Source organism: Nyctereutes procyonoides, unplaced genomic scaffold, assembly GCF_905146905.1.
Source record: "Nyctereutes procyonoides isolate TBG_1078 unplaced genomic scaffold, NYPRO_anot_genome, whole genome shotgun sequence".
In the NCBI taxonomy this organism is placed as follows: Eukaryota; Metazoa; Chordata; class Mammalia; order Carnivora; family Canidae; genus Nyctereutes; species Nyctereutes procyonoides.
In genome coordinates, this window is record NW_026575024.1 from 11,854,935 (window position 1) to 11,873,496 (window position 18,562).

The 18,562-nt window shown below is 47.1% G+C and overlaps 1 protein-coding gene across 2 annotated transcripts in view; it reads left to right on the top strand.

Moving 5' to 3' along the window:
* The window catches only part of KCNB1 (potassium voltage-gated channel subfamily B member 1), a 106,877-nt gene that overhangs the window by 71,981 nt on the left and 16,334 nt on the right, over positions 1-18,562 (top strand). The gene's annotated exons all lie outside the window — the stretch shown is intronic.

Genomic DNA, 18,562 nt, shown 5'->3' on the forward strand with positions numbered 1-18,562 from the left:
GGCGGTGGTAATGCAAGTATTAATGGAAGTAGTAACAGTATTGGTGACAGCAGTGCTGGTTATTTCCTGGTGGCAGTAAGAATAATACTGCTGGTGGCAGTGGAGAAGACAAGGGAGGAGGAAGACATTCCAGGAGGAAAAAAAAGTTCTAATTTCGGTTGCTAGCGACAGAAATCCAATTCAAATTGGCATAAGTGAGAAAAGAAAGAGAGGAGTGAGTGATAAGCTCAAGCAACCGGGAAGTCCAGAAGTAGCTCTGGCTTCTGGCTCCACATATATAGGCCCTCCAGCCATCACGTCAGGACTTGTCATTGCAGTTCACTCTCTCTCCATCTTTTGTCTCTGCTTTCCTGTGGATGAGCTTCACTCTCAGGCAAGCTCTCTGTTTTTTCTGGCTTCCCATCTCCCAACTAGACAGTCCCCCTCAAGAAAAGAACTGCTCCTCCCTAGCAGCCAAAGTCCCAGGATTCACTGTCATTGGCCCATCGTGGTCACGTGCCCATCCCACAGCTAATCACTATGGCTAGGAGGGTTGGACTATGCAGGTTGAATCAGCAGGGGTCACATGGCCTCTCTTGAGCTGGAAGTAGACTGGGTGGTGACAGAGTGGAGGAAAGAGATGTGCATGACAAGGGACCAGTGGGTGGCCTTCAGAGGTCAGGGCAGGTAAAGACAAAAGAAGTCAAACAGGCTGGTGGTTGGTAGGTGCACAGCAATTAATTTTTCTCCTTCCTGGGCTCTGAGGATAGGGAATAGCATATATAAGCTGTAGGATGGAGCAGACCTGGGTTCGAACATCAGCTCTGTTACTTGCTATCTGTGTGGCCTTGGACAAAGCACTTAACCTCCCTGTGGATCAGTTTCCTCATCTGTAAAATTGGATGATAGTCATGGGTTTTTTAAATATTAAACAATGTATTGCATGGAAAGTTCTTAGAACAGAGCCTGGCACATAGTAAGTGCTCAATAAATGGAAGTAATAGTACCAAATCATATGAATTGTGAGGATTAAAATCTCTTCCCTATGCCTGGGTGCCCCTCTCTGAGATCTTCATACAGCTGGGATCCTTCTCTTTCAGGTCTCAGTTCAGATGTCACCTCCTCAAAGAAGCCCTCCCTGACCACCATAGCTAATGACATCTTCCTATACCTGGTCTCTCTCTCTATGCCAGGAGCCTGTCTTTGTAGTGCCGAAAGTGACCTTGCTGATTCACATTTCCTCATTTAATATCTACTGCCCCCCACTCCCTGTTGCCCCAGAGTTTCCTAAAGACGAGATCTACTTCAGTCGCCGCTGTGTCCTGAGAATCCAGAACAGGGCCTGGCACAAGAATTGGGATCCATAAATGTTTCCTGAAGGAGTGAATGGATGGATTCCTCTTTTCTTCTCTGACACAATGTCTTTGTACAGCATTTCCCCCAACAGGGAGGACTATAGGACAGAGATGCAGGAATGGGGGGGGGGGGTGCAGAGATGCATTCCGCAACTTAGCAGGGGTGGAGGGTGGGGGAGGCCTGGGTGAGCCTGCCACTTCTGCCCCTCCAAGAAGACCTCCCTTTAGTCTCTGTCCCTGGCTGTGTAAAGGGTCTCAACTCCGGAGAGCCTTGGGAGGCCAGGGACACCCACCTTGACTGGGGTCATCCCCAGCCAAGGTCAGGCTAAAGCCGGCAGGACAGGATGCTGAGGCCTTGGATTACACATCTTTACACATCCGGCTGCTTAGCCGGATTAGTACAGACACCACGCCTATCCTGTCCAGGCACAAGACATGGGCCTGGGAGTACGGGTCACAGGCCTCTCTCCCTCCTACCCCTCAGGCCCATCCTGGCCTGCAAGAGCCTCCAGACCCACCAGAAACTGGGCCAGGAATGCAGACAGTATGACTGTATCTTCTGTGCATTTTCATCACCATTTATTGAATGCCTACTGTATACCAGGTTTTATAGTATCTCAGTTGATCCTTAAAGGTGGCATACTGGGGCTTTTTCTTCTTAATTCAGTTCCTCAGTAGTTATCAAGTACTAACCATGTTCCAGGCACAGGTCAAGGCTGGGGACACAGAAGTAATGAAGACAGCCCCTTCATTCGTAGAGCTTTTAGAGGGGGAACAAGCAATCAGTAATTAAAGATTTTTAAAATGCACTTCAGCTCCTTAATCAGGAGGTGGAGGAAGAAGGGAAAGGAACTTGTAGATCAGCAGGGGACATCCCTTGATCCACACCAGGCTCCAGGATGGCAGTCTGTGCCCCTTAACTCCTAGCTGGATGGGAGAAGTGTTATTGTCAGGAAGGGAGCAGAATGTGGACCCTCTATCTCCACAAATTTTGTTGAATGACTGAATGTTTTGCTATTTTTCAAAAGCCTTCCGTAGCTCCCCATTACCTACAGGGTCTCATCTGGATCCCTCAGGCTTCATCCACAAGCTGTCATGATCTGACCCCAGGTCCTCCTGCAGCCTCTCCAGGATGCTCCACCCTGTCCTCCTGTCTCAAGAAATGCCACTATCATCTTTCTGGTTGCTCAGGACAGTACCTGGGACTCTTCCTTGACTTTGCCTCACCCCACACATCTGAACCATCAGCAGATTGGTTAGTTTGCCCTCCAAAATATGCCTTAAACCTGTCTTCTCTATTCTCAACAGTCACCATCCTTCACCTGGACACCTGCCTGTCCTCCTCACTTAGATTCCTGCATCTATCCCAGTCCACCTACAGGCTGTTACCAAACACACCTGGAAGCTCTTTAAACCCACATTAGGCCATGTCAATGGCCTGCTAAGAAGCCCTCTGTGGCTCCTGTGGTTCTCAGAATAAAAATGTTTCATCAGGTCTTTAAGACCTTCCTCACCTCTCTCTGCAATCTCATCTCTGACACCCATTGCATTCCTCCCAGGCTTCAGTACACTGTTCTCCTTTCTCTTTTTCTTTTTTTTTTTTAAGAGTTATTTATTTATTTATAATAGACAGAGAGAGAGAGAGAGAGAGGCAGAGACACAGGAGGAGGGAGAAGCAGGCTTCATGCCGGGAGCCTGATGTGGGACTCGATCCCGGGACCCCGCCCTGGGCCAAAGGCAGGTGCTAAACTGCTGAGCCACCCAGGGATCCCCTCCTTTCTCTTTTTCTTATATGTCAATTTCTTCTCTGCCTCAGGGCCTTTGCACTTGCTGCGTCCTAGAACACCCTGTCCTCAGATCTTGCTATGCCTGGCTCCTGTGCATTCTTCAGATCTCCACATGAATGTCACCTCCTCAGAAAGACCCTCCTGGGGCACCCTATTGTTTGTTATGCCATCGTTTTTGTTTAATTGGCAGAGCAGGTGGTGGAGATTGGGAAGAAGCTTCAAGAAGTCTGGAAGCAGGAGGGGCAGGGGAGAAAAATGCAGCCAGGGACTCTAAGGAAGCAACAACATGGCTTCCCCACAGACCAGGACAATCAAGCCACGGTATTGATGGGTGAGGGGCTAGAGCAGACAGGGATCCCATCCACACGTCCTGATTCAGAGCACTCCGTGGACCCAGTGGCAGGCCCAGCATTCTGAGGAAGCCATGACTGTGTCCCTGGCACTGCTGAGTCCTTTCCCTCATCACCGGCTACACTTGCAATGATTTATTCCTAGGCTCACAAACGAAGATCCCAGCAGAGATCCCAAGCAGGCCTCATAAACAACTCATGTGGTCTATGTGGAAGATTTTAAAAACACACAGGCCTGGACTAGCTGGCGCTCAGATCCAGCCCAATTGCCACAAAGGAGGACATCTCCAGAGTACCCAGAGCTTCAAATTTTAGATTTTTTTTTTTTTGAGAAGCTGGAACTCTGAATTCATAGCGGAAATAAATGTTGCTAAATAATTCAGTGTGAGGGCCCAAACAACCTGCCCACAGGTAGGTGGAGCCCTCTGGCTGGCAGAGTGGCTGCCATTCACACTTATGGCCACTCACCCCTCACTGGCACTGAGTGGCAGGCCGTGGGGTAGTATGCATTCTGCACCCACAATTTTCGTTACTGCCTCACAAACACCCATTTTACAAACGAGAAAACTGAGGCTCGAAGAACTGACACCATTACCCATGCCAGGGCCCAGCCTGTATGTAAAACTCCCTTGCACAACCCAAAAGCTAAAGAGGTTCCAGCGTCTGTACTAAGAGCATCTATCTGCTTTGTCTTATTTCATCTTCCAAATCTACTCATCTCCCACAAAGGGAAACCGAGGCTCAGAGAGGTTATGTAATATACCAGAGGTCACCAAGCTGGCAAGAGCCAAGATTGCAAGCCAATTAATTGCAAGTCCAACGTCAGAGTTGGCGGGCTAACCCCTTACTCTCCATTCAGGAAGGTCACCTGTATTTTAAATCAGTCAGTAAGTAAATAAGTAAATGCTAAGACTTCAGGTCCTTCCCTGGGAACCCTGGGTTATAGCCAGAACCCTCAGAGGGCATTTTTTGGAGGGAGTGGGAACCTCAGGAATTTTGTTCAAATGCAGACATCCTGACAGCTGGTTCACTTTACCTGCCAACTCCTGAATCTTGGTTCCTGCTCCTGCCAGACCCCAGTACGGTTCAGAAGATTCCAAAAGGAATCCAGATTCCACCCAGCGGCTTAGAGCTCAGAGGGTTCCCTTCTAGTCCTTTGCTCTATCATTTCTTGGTCAGTGGAGGAAAAAGACAGTATTTGTTGAGGACCTTTTAGATGCCAGGTACCTTCTCTATGATATCACAATGTGATTCAGCTACCTCCTGGCTGTGTGATCCTGGACAAGTCACTTTACTTCTATGAATATGTTCTCTCACCTGCTAAATGAAGGTGAGAATTTTGTTGGCCAGGTCACTTTATTTGCAAGGGTCAGAAACCGAACCCAAATTGTCCTAACCAAAAAAGGGTATTGATCAGTCCATGTTAATGGAAAGTCCAAGGATCCTGTTTTCAGGAATGGCTGTATCCAGGTGCTTTACTAGCATCATCACCAACCTGCCTATGTTTCTTGGCATAAAATCCCTTAGCACTGGCTATATTCTTTGAAAGATTATTTTCAAAGGTCCAAAGATGATTCTCTGGCCCCTGCAGGTGGACATTGTGATAACTCAGCAGCCCCTGATAAAAGAGAGTACTTCCCCAATAATTAAAGAAACAAAACAAGCCCCCAAGATAAAACTTAAATGTGTGAGTCATGTCTACACTGCTAAACCAATCACTATAGCCAGGGAGAGGGTAGTGAATTATCCTAAATGGTAAACTTGGGTTTCCTTCTTACTCACTGGGACTGGGAAATAAAGGCAACTTCACTCTATATGTGAGAGTGGAGGAGCGTTGATTCTCAAAAAATAATGCCACACAGCCCAAAATCATATCCACCACAGTCATACCTCCTGGCTACTTGTGAGGCTTGAACAAGATAATATATTGAGCTTGTTCTTAGTACATGCTCAGTTAATAGCTTGCCTTTGTCTTCTCCTCTTGGACCCCTGAGTACCCAGAGTTAGGTGGTCCTGAGTTCGATCCTAATTCTGATGTGTGACACGGGGCAAGTTATTTAGTTACTCTGGGCCTCAGATTGCTCCTCTGAAAAATGGCAGTGATGAGAGGCCCTACCTCCTGGGACGGTTGTAAATGCTTTGGGACATGGCATTCAGTAGGTGCTCTGTAAGTGATGGCTTCTGCTCTCACCAGCCTTCTCTCTCTATGCACACCTGCCCCAGCCAAACTGTGCTGGCTGTCTTTCCCCACTTCCAAGGCTTTGCACCTGTGGTCACCTCTACCTGAACACTTCCTCCTGCTGGAATCCATCCTTCAAGGCTCAGTCCAAATAATTCCTCCTCCATGAAGTCTCACTGCTGTAAGCCTTAGTTTTCCCAACTGCAAACAGGGATTATGATATTATATCAACCTCTTAGGGCTGATATAAGGAGGAAATGAGACTAGTCATGTAGAGCAGCTGACACAGTGCCTGGCATGGTAAGAAAACAATAAATTTTGGCTTGTTATTGTTATGTCATTGTTATTAGATGTTCAGCTGCTAATTCAAGCTTGTATTTCCCTTAGTACCTGACACAGGGTGAGGACTCAATGAACATTGCATTTTGGGTGGTCCTGTTGGGGCCCTGGCTTCTAAACCCATCAATCCAACCAACCAACCAACCATCCATCCATCCATCTACCCATTCAATTTTCATTTAAGGTACCGGAATTTGTGGAGTGAGAACACCATACTAAACTCTGTGCTGGGCAATGGGGATCCAGCTTTGCAAGACAGACACAGTCCTGCCCTCACAGTGCTAGTCTGGGTAGGTGGGGAAGCAGAAAATGAATGAGTGAACAAATAAATAAACAAGACAACTGCAATTTGTGGCAAATCACCAAGGAGGAAAAGCAGTGGGGGAGGAATGAGTAGCTGGGGAGGACTTTTGTGGGTTTTTTTTTTTTTAAGACTTTATTTTTTAAGTAATCTCTACACCCAATGTGGAGTTTGAACTTACAACCCCAAGATCAAGAGTCACATGCTCCACTGACTGAACCAGCCAGGTGTCCTAGGAGGTATTTATTTTGAATCAGGTTGTCAGGGACAGCCTCTCTAAGGAGGAAATATGAGGGATATGAAGGAGCCAGCCATTGAGAAATCTGGAGGGAGAGCTTCACAGGCAGAGAAAACAGCAAGTGCAAAAGTCCTGAGGCAAGAATGCTCTTGGCATGTTGAGGAGCAGATAGATGGCCAGTGTGGCTGGAGGAAAGTGAGAAAGAGCAGAGGAGAAGAGATCTAAAAGGTCAGCACAGGGGCAGCCCAGGTGGCTCAGCGGTTTAACACCGCCTTCAGCCTGGGGTGTGATCCTAGAGACCCGGGATCGAGTCCCACGTCAGGCTCCCTGCATGAAGCCTGCTTCTCCCTCTGCCTGTGTCTCTGGCTCTCTCTCTCTGTCTCTGTCTCTGTCTCTCATGAATAAATAAAATCTTAAAAAAACAACAACTCTGCTTTAAAAAGAAAGGAAGGAAGGAAGGAAGGAAGGAAGGAAGGAAGGAAGGAAAGAGAAAGAAAGAAAGAGAAAGAAAGAAAGAAAGAAAGAAAGAAAGAAAGAAAGAAAGAAAGAAAGAAAGAAAGAAAGAAAGGTCAGCATGGGGGCCAGACCAGGCAATGGCCATATAAGCCCCATAAGAGTTTGGACCTTGGGTTAAGTGCAGTAGGCAGCCACTGGAGGGCTTTAAGAAGGGGAATGATAGGACCTAGTTCCTACCTTATAGATGGGCATGTAACTCCCTCCAGGAGAAGCTGAAAAGGCTTCTCCGAGGTGACATTTCTGCCAAGTCTTGAAGAAAGTGAGAAAGTCAACTGTGTGTGTGCAAGAGAGGGTGAGAAAGAGTCTCTCCAGGCCCAAGGGACAGCAAATGGGAGGTGCTGAGGGCTCTGCTGACTTTGCCTTTTAAAACAGGAAAATGAGAGGCTAGTGGGGGTCCAGAGAAGGAAGGTGTTAAAGAAAAGGTATTTTAATGACACTTGTCATAGACCGGAGGGCAGACTTCCCTCAGGACATTGCAGCAGGTAACAGGCAGAGAGTGCTGCAGTGAAGGGAGAGGGGTTGGGCCCGAATCCCAGGACAGCACTGCCAAGTGGGAGTTTCAGCTGAGGAGCAGAGTGGCTTCGGTGCTTGGAAAATCCCTGAGAGGAGAAGGTGGCTTGTTGGGGGGATTCTGGCTGAGTATTTGAGGGACTCTTCTGGGACACAAGAATGATTGTCCTCATTATCCAAAGCGGGCCCTTGGCAGGGCATGAAGGGAGATAGGGGAAGACTGCTGCCAATAATAAGAAGCACAGCGTGTGCTGCACTTTGCATGTGTGTCTTGAAGACCCTTGAACTTCTGCCTCTGTTCCCTCTCTTGCTTCATCCTCTCTTATTCTTCACTTCAGTTCCCTGCTCCAACCATGTTCCCACCCCAGGTCCTTTGCACTTGCTGTTCCCTCTGCCTGGAATGTTTTTCCCACTGATGGTCACATGGCCAGCTCCTTCTTATCATTCAGGTCTCAGCTCGAATGTCACGTCCACTGAGAGGCCCTGCCTGACCGCCTCAGGTAAACACATCTCCTACTCATCCCTTTCCTACCAACCTGCTGAATATTTTCTTAGCAGTTACCATCACCCAAAATCATCCTATGACCTGTTATTGTTCATTGCGTCCTTCCCTTTACAAGATGGTCAGCTCCACACAAGCTGGGGTTTCAGCCTGATTTGTTCACTGCTGTATCCCGAGCCTAAGATGGTACCTGGTGCATCATTGAACAGATGGGTGGATGGACAGGTGGATGGATGGACGGACAGATAGGCAAATGAACAAGATTAATCCCTATAAAAACCTGACCATGTAGGTATTCTTATATCCTTTTTATAGACGAGCAAACCTAGGCTCAGAGAGGCGACAACAGTGGGGAACACTGATTGTCCAGGGGCAGGACTTAAACTCAGGTCCCACTGACTCCACTCTTCTCTTCAGTCCCCCACCAATGAATAGTAATAATAGCTCATGATAATAGACCCCACATTAAAATGGTCTTATATGAAGCTCACATCTTCCTTCCAGTTTAAAATAAATATGCAGCGAACATTCCCTGGGCCCTTGTTATATGCCTGGCACCACATGCATGATCACATAGAATCCTTAATCAAGTAGGAACTGTTTGATCCCGTTGCGCAGGTGAAGAAACCGAGGCTCAGAGAGGTTAATTTTTCCAGGGGTTCACAACTGGAAAATCAGGAAGCTGGAATTAAAACACAAGTCTGTGGGACACCTGGGTGACTCAATTAGTTTAAGCATCCAACTCTTGATTTCGGCTCAGGTCATGATCTCAGAGTTCTGAGATCATTTTCTCTCTCTCTCTCTCTCTCTCTCTCTCTCTCTCTCAATAAATAAGTAAATAAATAAACTCTATTAAAAATAATAAAATGAAGTCAAATGCAGGCCTAGGTTCTTCTTTTTAAGATTTTATTTATTTATTCATGAGAGATACAGAGAGAGAGAGAGGCAGAGACACAGGCAGAGGGAGAAGCAGGCTCCACGCAGGGAGCCCGACACGGAACTCGATCCCGGGTCTCCAGGATCACGCCCTGGGCTGAAGGTGGCGCTAAACCACTGAGCCACCCGGGCTGCCCCAGGCCTGGGTTCATTAACCAATACATTTTGTGCCTCCCTCCCACTGGACCTAGTTTATTCATTTTTCTACTCATTTATCATGCTTCTTCCTGTGTTTGATGAATGAATGAGGACAGGGTTCACTGTCAAAGACAGGATGAAAATTCATATTACAGAGTCTTCCGGATGACTTTGACCCTTTCAGTTAACTTTTTGTCAGATCTGATGAGATCATCATTGTTTTTAACCTTGTGTCGTCACCGCTGGTTGGGCTCATACCAGAAGTATCAATTTAGCTGTTATCTTGATGCTTACCTGGGTTCACATTACTAATACTTCCAAGCTGTTGTTTCTTTACAAGGATCTCTGTAAGCCATTTGCCTTTGTCTGCGAGGACTAGTTTGCTTAAAACCAGAGAATAGAATCTGCACTCCCAACTCAGCTAGATGAATTAGTCAGGCTACTCTCGATTACCCTGCAGTGATGAGGAAACACACAATCTCATGACTCTACACATCAACGTTTTATTTCTCACTTGTGCGATTCCCACTAAGGACCCAGTAACAGTGCAGCATGGCCCTCTTCCAAGTGGTGGTGACTCAGGATCCACTGTCATCTCAACACGAGACCTCCATTCTTGCTGAGGAGAGGAAGGGAACTCACACCCACCCACCCTCAGTCCAGAAGCCATCTACATCATCCCGGTGCAAAGCCCATTGGCCACAGCGAGTCACATAGTTCTGCACAGAGGAAGTAGAAGCCTCCGGTGTGCCCAGGAAGAAGACAGGAATGGGAGGGGAATGAGTGCTAGAAGTCTCTTCCATGCCAGGCATACACTGCAGGGCTGCTGGCCAAGATGTGAGGGTTTCTTTGCCACCCTGCTGAATGGAGGTTCCCCTTCTTCCTCCAGGGCATTTCTGTTTCCCCGATAGCTGTAGAGAGCAAGCAGGGTGCCAGTGTTGGTTCATGGACTTGACATCAGTAAAACTGGATTTCTTCTTTTCTTTTCATTATTAAAGTAGAAATAACAGGAATTTCTCTCTTTTTAAAAATCTGCTTCCAATGCTATTATGTTTATTAAATCAATCCTGGTTATTTTTATTTTTATTATGGTGAGACCACTTAACGTGATATCTACCCTCTTTACATTTTTAGTGTACTATGTAGAATTGTTGACTCTGGGTACAGCGTTGGATGGCAGATCTCTAAGACTTACTCATCAAATGCCAGTCACTTCTTTCTGCACCTCCCGGTGCATCATACTGTGGACATACCTGCATTGGAGACCATCTCCTTATAGCCCTTGTGAAGCATTTTATAGGTTTCAGAACACTTACTGCATCCCCAAGAGGAAAGCAGAGTGTAGATCTCAGACCTCTCTGTCAAGGGAGGCAATGATGCGAATCACTTCTGGCCACAGGCAAGCATGACCTCTCCACGCTATCCCTTCCCCTGCCTTGGCAAGAATGGAAGTCACATTTGGGATGATAGAGCCTCTGGTTCCCTGAGTCACCGCTTGAAAAGGAACTATGCTGGAGAGCCAGCAGATTCTCAATGGCTGTTCCATGAGAAGGACCAGAGATGTGAAGATACTTGCCTAAGGATGCCCAGCCAGAAATAGAAAGTAAGTCTCTTGACTACCCATGCATCCATTTCACCTCAACGTGAATCTCTAGTGAGACTAAAATGCTACATGAAAAAGATCCGTTGTTAAGCCACCCAAATCTTTCCTTCTAAATGTATGTTGGACCTTAACCAGCAAATCGGGCTATTGTGAAGAATGACCATGGAGCCATCATTCTGACACTAACCAGAGTGGTGTCCAATCCCAGCATCCAAACCAACGTATTTCGCTTCCTTTAGCACCCTCAGCTGCCCTGGCCAGGCTCTCAAAGGCTACCCACTCCACTCCCCATCCTGCCAGATTCAGGGGACAAAGGGACAGATTTGTAGCTCAGCAGAAGCCATGGACACTGTCCTTACCTAACATTCCCTGTGCTCCTTGTTTTTTATTCACTACACTGCTCACTGCAGCAGGGGTGGACTGATACCATTCATCACTGTTGAGACCAAGAGTCCCTTCCTCAACTCTGTGTGCCCTCAGCAAATACAGGGAATTGGCGATCACTCAGGCAGGAAGAACATTGCTCTGATCACATTTCTCACTATGCATTCCTCCCTCTGCTGGGACCAGAGTCAAGTCTCCATCACCACCACCACCACCAGAGGCATTGTCCTCAGAATGGCAGGTCGTAATGTCACCAGCTCCCAGAATCCCTACTTTAATTTAACAAGGCTCATGGGAACTTAATTCACCTGTTAGGAGAAGGATGCCCAGCCCAGATCTTGCAGGGAAGAGTCAGATCATCTGGGGAAGATGGTTCAAGTGAGGACATAAGCAAAGAACCATAACCCAGACCCTAGGATTCTAGGATTAAAAAGGTCCTCAGGTGTTAAAACAGAAGGGCTTCAGAGCCTAGAAGACATAGGACCCCTCAGGTGTTAAAACAGAAGGGCTTCAGAGCCTAGAAGACATAGGACCCCTGCCTCAGCCACTTCCCTTGTTGTCACACTGGTTATTGTCTTTGTAAGCCTTTGTTTTCCCAGTTATAAAATGAGGGCAAGGGGTACAGCACAGCCTGCAGGTGGTTTTCAGAATGAAATGAGATTCTTCATTCCATAAATACATATTGAGCATCTACTGTGTGCTCTGAGGACCCAAGATTTTTTTTTTTTAAAGATTTTATTTATTTATTCATGATAGTCACACAGAGAGAGAGAGAGAGAGAGAGAGGCAGTGACACAGGCAGAGGCAGAAGCAGGCTCCATGCACCGGGAGCCCCACGTGGGACTCGATCCCGGGTCTCCGGGATCGCGCCCTGGGCCAAAGGCAGGCGCCAAACCGCTGCGCCACCCAGGGATCCCAGAGGACCCAAGATTGAGAAAAATCAAACACAAACTTCTGTCCTCAAGTTGCTTACATTCTACAGAGGTGGACATTATTGTGAAATTGCAACATTGATAGCATTATAAAGAGAAAGATGTACTCTGAAAGACTGCAATTACAAATTTGACCTGATTGAATCAAGTTCAGGGATGGCTTCCCTGAGGAGGATCACCTGAGCTGAGCTAAGAAAAATGAGGAGGAGCTGACCAGGCAGAATGGAGGAAAAAGCATTGCAGGCAGAGGGCATAGTGTGGGCAAAGGCCCTGTGGCAGGAAGGATCATGAGAATGGTGAGGGACCAAAGGAAGACTAATGTACCTGAAGTGAAAGAGCAAAGGGGAGCATGATACAGGATAAGCCTGGAGAGTTCAGCAGAGTATAGACTAAGTGATTTTAACAACAAGACCCCAAAATACAGTGGTTTAAACAAGGTAGACATTATAAGATAGACTAGGAGTTGGCAAACTTTTTCACTAAAGGACCAGTCTAGGGCTGGGATTAACTTCCATCTCAGATCCAAGATAGTTACTTTAGCTCTGCCCATCATATCTGCCTCCCAGCCAGCAAGAAAGAGAAAACAAAGGGCAAGCATCATTTCTGTTCATATTCCATTGGTCACACCTAGTCACATGGCCTCATCTAATTGCAAGGGAAGCTGGGAAATACAGTCCTTATTCTGGGTAGCCTCATGTCCAGCTAAAACTGTACAATGGATGAAAGGAAGAACAGATATTGGGGATATTTAATGGTCTTTGCCACAGTGGGCCAGGGTTTCTTTGGGGGAAACCAGGAAGGAGTCTGTTTGCAGTGGTCCAATGGGAGGTCCTGGTGGCTTGGGGCAGGGTGGTAGCTTGCAGGTAGAGAGGGAATGGAATGGACCCAAAGATGTTTGTAAGCCAGAATTGGCAAGACTTGGTGATGGATTGGAGGTGGAAACAAGGATGACCCTAAGTTCCTGGCTTTCACAATTAGATGAAGATCTCGTCTGGAAAGTTCTTCATACACAGTAGCAAGGGCAGTAAGTGGTTGCAGTCTTCAGTATTGTGTGTGTGGGAACAGGATGGCAAACCCAACACCTACAGTGACCTGATAGATAACAAAAGGAGTGAAGGGGCCTGTGGGAAACTGGGGAGCCTGAGCCCTGTCTACAGGGGCCACTGCTTCTTAGCTCCAGGCAATGGTTGCAGTCGGGAATGCAGGTTGAGTGTAGACATCATCTGACTTTCCAAGGGAATGTGAAAATCTGGATTTTTATGTGAAATCTTCCCAATTTTAAAACTTGGGCAAATAAGTAAAAATAAATGTTTCAGCCCAAAGGCCTCTGATTTATAATGCCTACAATACCCCCCAGCAATGCCACTGTACCCCCTTTCTGCCTTTGTGACTCCGTTGCCCCCTGTTGAAGGCTGTTGCCTGGCTCACCCCAGAGCCTCTGCCTCCATCCATTGTTGTCCAGAGACATCCTGTCCCTTTGTGCCCAGGAGCGCCACCTGCAGGCTCTCGACTCCCAATTTCTCACCAATCCCCCACTGGTGGCCCCCACTGCAGTGAGGAGAGGGGCGCAGACCATCAGTCTGCTCCCAATCCCCTTAATCGGATCTGCGCCAGTGACCCTTCTAATTAAAACTCCCTGGCTATAATCTCCCTTTAAAGCTAGGGAAGCGGAAGGGCCATAAAAGGAACGAAAGGTTTGCTGGTCCGGAAGCTGCCTCCTCCTACATCCTTGGAACCATCTTGTGAAACCGTCTTGTGGACACCCACAGACCAGAGATCAAGTCCCAGATCTACCCCTTCCAAGTTATGTGGCCCTGGAAAAGCCACTTCGTTCTCTGAGCCTCCCTTTCATTCATTTGCTTGTTCATTCACTTACCAACTATTTAGGGAGCACCTACGCTGTGCCAGGCACTGTGTCAGGAGCTAAGGACACAGCAGTACAAGATAGACTCAGCCTGGGTCCTCATGAGCCGACGTTGTTTTGCAGGACCCAGAAGCGAAAATTTCAGCTCAGTAAGATCAGTGCTATGATGGGCAAAGCTTCGGAGCTGTGGGCGTCCAGAGGATGGACATGCCCAACCCAGACCTGGGGGTCAGAGCAGGCTCACTGGCCGCTATGTTGAGGGTTGATGGGGCAGTAGGAATCAGCCAGGAGAAATGGAGGAGGAAGGGCACTGAAGGCAGAGGGAACAGTATGGTGAGGACTTCAAAGTATGTGCAACCATGGCAGTGAGGCTTAGGAACTATAAGTGGTTTCACCTGGATTCAGTATAGAATATGCAGTGGGAAATTCAGGAAATAGTCTGGAGAGTGAGAAGAAAGGTAGTCAATATAAAAACCCAAATCTATCACTCTTCATCAGCTCCTCCTGCCTCTCCAACCTCATCCCCTCCAACTCTCCCTCTTATTCAGCCCTCACCTACACTGAGCTGCTTTGTGTTGTTGGATTGAACCAAAATCATTCCCACCTCAGGGCCTTTGCACATGCTATGCCTTCTGCCTGGAATGCTCAGGTCTTCGAACAATATACTCCTCATCCTCAAGTCTCAACAACCAGGGCACCTCCTAAAATAGGTCTGCCCTAACTACCCAACTTCATGTGGACACCCTACCCCCTTGCTTCCCTACTGATCCCACTGGTTTGCTTTTCTCAATAACATGTAGCATTTAATACTATCTGACATCATCTTGCTCTTTTATGGGTTTATGGATTGTCTTGTCCATCTCTCCCTCCCAGCTCTTTGAGGCCATAGAAACAGTCTTTCTTATCCATGTTGCATCCCCAGCAAATAGCAAAGCACCTGATAATTACAAATACCAGTTAAATGTGAAGAATTAAAACTTTATCCAAGAGTTTGTGGAGCCATTACAGGATTTACAGCAGGGCTATGGGTTGGTTGGTCTTCCTTCTCTCCTGGGACCTATCAGGCTGGTTGTGAGGATCAAAAGCAATGGGATATTCTTTATGGAAAGCAAAAATTTTATAGTTTTATTAAGGCTTATTTTACATATCATCTAATTAACCATTCCTGGTGTGCAGCTCCCTGACTTTTTAGTAAATTTTCTAAGTTGTGCAACCATCACCCTAAATCAATTTTAGAACACTTTTATCACCCCAGTGACATCATTACAACTGTTAATCCATATTCCTACCCTGCAGCCACTAATCTGCTTTTTATCTCTATAGATTTGCCTTATCTGGACACTTTACTTAAATGGAATCCTATAGTATGTGGTCCTTCATGTCTGGCTTCTTTCACTCAGCATCATGTTTTCGAGGTTCACCCACATTGTAGCCTGTGCCAGTCCTCCATCCCTTTTTATGGATAAGTAATATTTCATTCTAAGGATATACCACAGTTGATCACATCATCAGTTGATAGACATTTGGGTCGCTTCCACTTTTTTATTTAGGGATAATGCTGCTATACACTTGCTTGTGCATGAAGAGCAGTTTCCAAATAAAAGTACACGTATCACAACGAGCCCTGAATAATGTACAGAATTGTTGAATTACTGTACTGTATGTTGAAACTAATATAATACTGTAGGTTAACTATCCTGGATTTAAAATTTAAAATTATTAAATCATTTATGACACTTGTTTAAAACAAAACAAAAAGGCAATTTCTAAGCCCTGATCATCTCCCAGCTTGCTAGAGCTTCTAATGTCCCTATATGGGTTTGACCCCAATGGGCTGCGTACCCATGAATGAGTCCCTTCCCTTCTCTGCTTGAGTCTCCCCATCTTTCCACACAGGAGCCTGTGCCCTTTTATGCACAGATATTCTGTGCCTTGTTCACATTCCTGGAAGAGCAGGGGAGTATGCGGAGGAAATGATAAACAGTTTGTATTTATAGCTGCTGGAGCCAAAGGTGGGCATCCCCGTGATCAACCACCAGAGCTGACAATTAGGAGGAGGGCCTAGCTCCAGGACCCCTGGATCCCACCCTGGGAACTCCCACCTGCTTTTCTCTTCCCCCAGAGGACCAAAGCCTCTGCCCCCATTTAGTGCAGACAGGTGGGTTCCAGGATCCAGAATCTCCTCACAGGGAGGGAATTTGAGGACTGCCTCCAAGTCCCTTGTCCTGATGTTTGCCTTTGCTCCCTGGGTTCCTGGAGTCCTGCCCAAACTTGATTGGGCTCAGATCCCAGGAAAACAAAGCTGGAAATGCAGAGGCCCAGACAGGGGTTTGACAAGGGCTGGGAGGACTCTGGGTGCTGGCTGGTCCCCCCACCCCTAGGTTCCTTCCCAGAGACCAGGTCAAAACTGTTTGTTTGGGTTTCAGGCTGTTTGTGGGATGTCTGCTGCCTTAGCAGGCACTGGGGCCCACAAACCTCAGCAACCAGTCCAGGGGCAGGGAGTGGGCATGATGATAAATCACCTGGATAATAATTTAACAACATAACACATATTAAATAGCTGTTATGTGGTAAGTGCTCAGTTACTTTCATCTCCTTTCTAGAGATAAAAATGGAGAAATGGAGGCTCAGAGAGGGGAAACGATTTGTCCAAAGCCGACAGCCAGGGATAATTGTGTCAGGACTCAAACCCATATCCAAAACCAGCTCATACATTAAATGTAAGGCTACAGAGTGATGACAGCAGTAAAAGCTGATCTAAGGGCCTTATGAATTCATTGAACTCTCGTTGCAGCCTCCAACCTCCCCCCCCCACTAGCCCAAATCTTACAGATAAGGAAACTGAGGCACAGAGGGTTTAACTCCCACTTGGAAGTTCCCCAGCCAGGAGGTATGGCCCTGACTCTAAAGGCTTCAGTGGGTCTAAGAAAGGAAACTTTTCTGGGCAGGGGTGGGGGGGAGGGAAGACCCTCACACAGCAGGCAGGGAAAGAGGCCCCAGGTGCTCTGACCCTCCCAACACAACCCTGAGCAGCAGATGGCCCTCCCACAGAAGCCAGTGAGGCCTCTGCCCCCTTTTCTTCTTTCCTAGGTGTCCTGGGGCTGAGAGGAGGGGAGGGGAGGGCACATTCTCAGGTACACAGGTGGTGTCTGCCCTTAGAATAACAGGCCCTAAGGACTGTACATAATATGTGCATAATATGCCGGGTGCATAATTCATGCATCTGTCAGCAGAACACCAATTATGTTGGCCTTCCCTGGAGTTGTCTAGGGGTTAGAAACTGGAGCAGGCTTCCCTTGCTAGCCTGGGGGGGAGGGGGAGCAAGAATGGGACCTCCCAGCTCTTAAAGGAACAGGCTTCCCAGGAATCTGCTCCTTCTCCTGCAGGCTTCTTCCTTTGGAGGGGGGTAAGGGTTGGTCTGTACCCACCTAGAGCAGTAACCTGCAGGGCTCACCCAAGGCCCTGGCTGGCTGCCCCAGAAAACCAGACCCACTCTGTGTCTAGCCCTGTGCTAATAATTCTACATGCATAATCACTTTGTCCCCTTCTCAATAATTTAAGAGGGACTGGCTACTGGTATACTCTAGGGTTTCTCTGCCTTGATACTATTGACATTTTGAGCCAGATAATTCCTCATTGCAGTCCTGTGCACAGCGGGGTGTTCAGCAGCATCGCTGGCCTCTACCCGATGGCTGCCAGGAGCACTCCACCCCCAAGTCATGACAACCAAAAATTCCTGTGGCATTTGTCAGATTTTGAGGGGACAAAATCACTCCTCAGTTATGAATGACTGGAATATCCCCATTTCACAATATTCATAGGAAACTGAGGCAAGGAATGTTTCAATGCCAAGGCCACCCAGCCAGGAAATGACAGGGTAGCAGAGCTGGATTCTACCTTTAGAGCCCACACTCCTAACTCCGAGAAGGAGTTCCCAAAGTATGCTGCCGGAATGTTTTATTCCAATAAGCAGCTATTTATTTTAATGAATATTTAACGCATCTTTCCCTAGCACGCAAAATCAGCATCTTTGCAAATGTCATTTCTTAGGACAAGGCTAAAATAGAGACAAGGTGAGCAGTGTGTTGTGGTGGCATTTGGCTTCTGAGTAGAAGAGTAGTACAAGCGGCAAAACAACAACATACAATAATAGGCTGTCAGTCCTGAGCCAGACAAAATAGTGATTTGTTAGGGACATATTAGCCCTGTATTTAAAACTCTCCAGGAAAGGGCAGCCCGGGTGGCTCATCGGTTTAGCATTGCCTTCGGCCCAGGGCGTGATCCTGGAGACCTGGGATCGAGTCACCACACATCGGGCTCCCTGCATGGAGTCTGCTTCTCCCTCTGCCTGTGTCTCTGCCTCTCTCTCTCTCTCTCTCTTTCTCTCTCTCTCTCTGTGTGTGTGTGTGTGTGTGTCTCATGAATAAATTAAAAAAAAAAAAAAACTCTCCAGAAAAGAAAAGGGATGAGAAGAAATTGTGGTTACCCCCAGGGTGGCAAAGGACCCACAGACAACGTCAGCATTATTGTCACATACCGTTTCTTCACCCAGGTCATGGGTCCACAGGCATTCACTTGATTATGGTTTATAAATATATATAAATTTGATATACTTTTGTATGTATTGGATATTTCTTTTTGTAAAGTGA